Consider the following 3801-nt stretch of genomic DNA (forward strand, 5'->3'; position numbering starts at 1 on the left):
CCGCTCAATCCTCTTACCCTCATCTGTTCAGGCTACTTTCGGGATTGGAGCTCAGAGGAAGTAGGAAGATTACACTGAGTTTATTGCAATTACACGAGGGAGATATTCTAGATGCTGACTAACATCTCTTGACTAGTCACAATGCATAGTATCATATAGAAGTATCATGCGTATGATACTACTACATGTTACTATCTTCACAATGCATGGTATCATATACTAGTATCATAATCTCCATATATTAATTGTTTTGTAGAATCTCAATGCAAATATGTGTACAAGATTTACTTGACATTATTTTTTCTAGTAGTATGTGCTATGATACGGTATCTACCTATGATACTAGTATACTCTCTCTCATCCTTAATTGCACTGCCACATCAGCATTTTGCATGCATGAAATACATGATACTACCTATGATACTTCCATTGTGGGTACTCAGTCACAAGAAGTTAAACCATCTGATCAAACATTTCCAGTAATAAAATAAGATACATAGGAGCATCTAGTTAATTAGACAACCTGGCTTGGTGAGCCTATGCAAGAACCTCATCACCTTCCTCCAGAGAGCTGGGAGATAGCACCGATGCTAGCGGATGACGACGTGTATGGCATCATGTTCTGTTTGAAGTCCCCATCATACATCCGCTCCAGCATGGTGAAGCTGAGGTATGCCGGTGACAAGTCCGGAAGGACCAAGTCGCCATCGAGGTACTGCATCACTTGCCGCATGGTTGGCCTTCCATTGGCCAATGGGTGGGAGCAAAACAAGGCAAGTTTCAGCACCAGTGAGATCTTATCCCTACTAAACCCATCAGGAATCCTTGTATCCACTGCATCAATAATCACGCCCTTGCGCCATAGTTCGACCACCCAATCGACAAGCACACGACGCGATTGTTGCGCTCGTTTTGCTCAATGGGTCTCCTCCCACATGTGATTTCTAGAAGGAATGCACCGAAAGCGAAGACGTCGGTGGATGGGGTTGCCTTGCCGGTGTGTCCTTGCTCAGGAGCTAGGTAGCCCATGGTGCCGACCACATGTGTTGTTTGCGCGTCGGATCCATGATCGTACAACCTTGCAAGACCAAAATCCCCTAATCGTCCGTTCATCTCGCAGTCCAGAAGAACATTGCTTGCTTTCACGTCTCGGTGGATGACCACTTGCTCCCAGTCTTCGTGGAGATACAGTAACCCAGCAGCCACCCCTCTGATTATGTGAAATCTTTGATGCCAATCCAATGCAGCTGCAGATCCATCATATAAGTATTTATCAAGGCTCCCGTTTGGCATGTAATCGTAAACCAGGAGAAGTTCCCCTTTGCGCCGGCAGTAACCAAGCAACGGCACGAGGTTGCGGTGCCGAAGCCGTCCGATGCTTTCGATCTCCGCCACGAACTCCTTCATCCCTTGTCTCGACTCATGGGAAACCCTCTTTACGGCGACCTCCATGTTGGCTGGCTTTCTGAGCTTGCCCCTGTACACGCTTCCGAAGCCTCCTGCCCCGATAAGATTCTTGTCGCTGAACCCCTTTGTCGCATGAAACAATTCTTTGTAGGAGAACCGGTGAGGGCCGAATGCTTCCTCCCAGTCCTCGCGTAGCTCCGAGTACTTGAGACGCCGCTGCACAGAGACGTAAATCCCGATGCCTACAGCGAGAACCAGCGCCGCCGACGCTATGGGGAGCACGATTTCCAGCACCTTGGACCGCGGCTTTGGCCAGGCCCGCGGCAAGGCCGGCAGAGCCGAGATGTCCAGCGCCGGGGCTGGCCCGTCCAGCGCGAAGCTCCAACCGACGACGAAGTGGCGTGTGGTCAGGATGCCCGTCGACGATGAGAAACCGACGTACGCCGTGCTTTGCACCACACCGGAGAGGTCGACGGTGGTCTGCAGAAGGGGCTTCTTGGGTCTGGCCATGCCCAGGGGAGCCATGGTCACTGTGATCTCCGTGGCCGTCCCGTCGTAGTCCACCCACACTTGCATGCAGGGCCGTCTCCATAAATTTGGGGCCCCAGTGCGAAAGATAATTAGGGCCCGAACTTTTATAAATAATATCCATGTGGCTAATATAATAATGCATGCATTCACTTAGTTATAACTTAATGATGTATTAGTTCGAGTTTTTAGAAATATAGTATATTAATTTTCTCTTCAACATAATTCGGTGAACTTATTGAGAAATTGATTGTAGCATGAAATGCCAAAATGGGGCATGTCGTCGGCAGGGTCGCAGCTCGAGGCCAACCGCGGACCATATCAATTCATAGATCAATTTGTCTTTCGGAGATTTCTTCAAAAAAACAGAAATGGGTGTATGTTTTCCGTATATACTACTTGCCATCAATTCGTCTTTCGCTGCCTTATGGCAAAAAAACGAAACAGAGAGCAGGTACTTCACATGTACTGCTTGCTGATGTTGAGAGTAATCTAGAGTTCTAGACGTCCCAACATGTTCTGTATTTGTAGTTTGTAACGAAGCAAGGGGATGACAAAACCCATCCCAACCAAAGGGCAAGCAGAGGTACATAAACCGACAAGATCACATAAAAGAAGAGGATGAATCAGGAGACGCACAGTGACTTTGAGAGCGCTGCAGTATCCCTGCCTCTGCCCTGTCCCCTTCGTCTAGCTGCCCACCTTTCCGCCATGGCCGAACGAGGTGAACAACCATCGCGGACTAGGAGGCCCCCGCCCATCCAGGTCAAGACCTTTCCACCATCGCGCCATCGTTCGTCCTTGGATCGTCTATCGATCTTGTCTGGATTAGGGGCAAACTCAGGTACGGTTAGACTTCGAGAGATTTAGCCTGCGCTGCCGGAGATGGAGCCATGGAGGCCGCAGCCGCTCGACCATGGGCCTGAGATTTGGGGCCCCCAATTTTTTTGGGCCCTGTTCTACCGCACAGCTCGCACGTGCTCTTCGACGGGCCTGCTTGCATGGCCTTCCGGCTGATGAGGTTTAGATTCTGAAAGCGCCCGGTGCCGTCGTCGTAGTACCCGGCGTCGGTGGAATCGAGGGACACGAGGCTGTTGACGTCGATGCCGACGTGGTTGCTGTTGATGTCACGGAACTCGGCGTTGAAGATGGTGTCCAGCTCCACGGCGAAGATGTGGGCGCTCTGGTTGCCGACATCGGTGCCGTTGAGCAGGCCCAAGAACTGGCTTGGCAGCGCAGTGGAGAGCACCTCCTTGGACGCGGAGACGAAGAAGGCCACGCCATGGCTGCTCAGATCGGAGTACTGCCCGAAGATAGCGAAGACGAAAGTGGTCGAGAAGGACCGTGTGGCGTTCGGCGCCGTGCGGAACGGCAGCGGCCACGGGTGGAAGGCCTGGCCTTTCGTCTGTATGGTGCCGTTGGTCAGCATGAGGAGGCCGTTCGGCATGACCACCGCGCCGTCCAGCGTCAGGTTCACGCCGGCGAAGCCGTTGTACGTGAACTGCATGCCCTCATCGCCGACGCTGCCGCTGGCCGCGAGGCAGCGACCTGCAGCGACGAGGAGCAGGATGGCCAAATGGTGAGGCTGGAGAAGCATGGCTCCAAGGCTTTCGTATCACTTTACCGTGGCCAATGGCGCAAGGAAAGGCGGCCCCTCTTTGTCCTTGGCTACGGTACACAGCGAATCCTCATTATTGTTTCCTTTGCGAGTAGTGCGGCGCGGCCAAAAGAATTTCTTTTTCCTTTCAGTGGTCAGGAGAAAATTTTCCTTTCGAATTGAAGGCTTATGGAGCGTTCCACGCACGCACCGACTGAAAATGAAGTGTGAGTCCGAAATGAGGCGGATGATGTGAACCCGTACACTCT

The 3801-nt window shown here is 51.6% G+C and overlaps 1 pseudogene; it reads right to left on the reverse strand.

The window, feature by feature from the left end:
• Positions 1 to 443: 443 nt before the first annotated feature.
• LOC124674937 lies at positions 444 to 3532 on the reverse strand (annotated as a pseudogene).
• Positions 3533 to 3801: the final 269 nt, after the last annotated feature.

This window comes from Lolium rigidum, chromosome 7, assembly GCF_022539505.1.
Source record: "Lolium rigidum isolate FL_2022 chromosome 7, APGP_CSIRO_Lrig_0.1, whole genome shotgun sequence".
Taxonomy (NCBI): Eukaryota; Viridiplantae; Streptophyta; class Magnoliopsida; order Poales; family Poaceae; genus Lolium; species Lolium rigidum.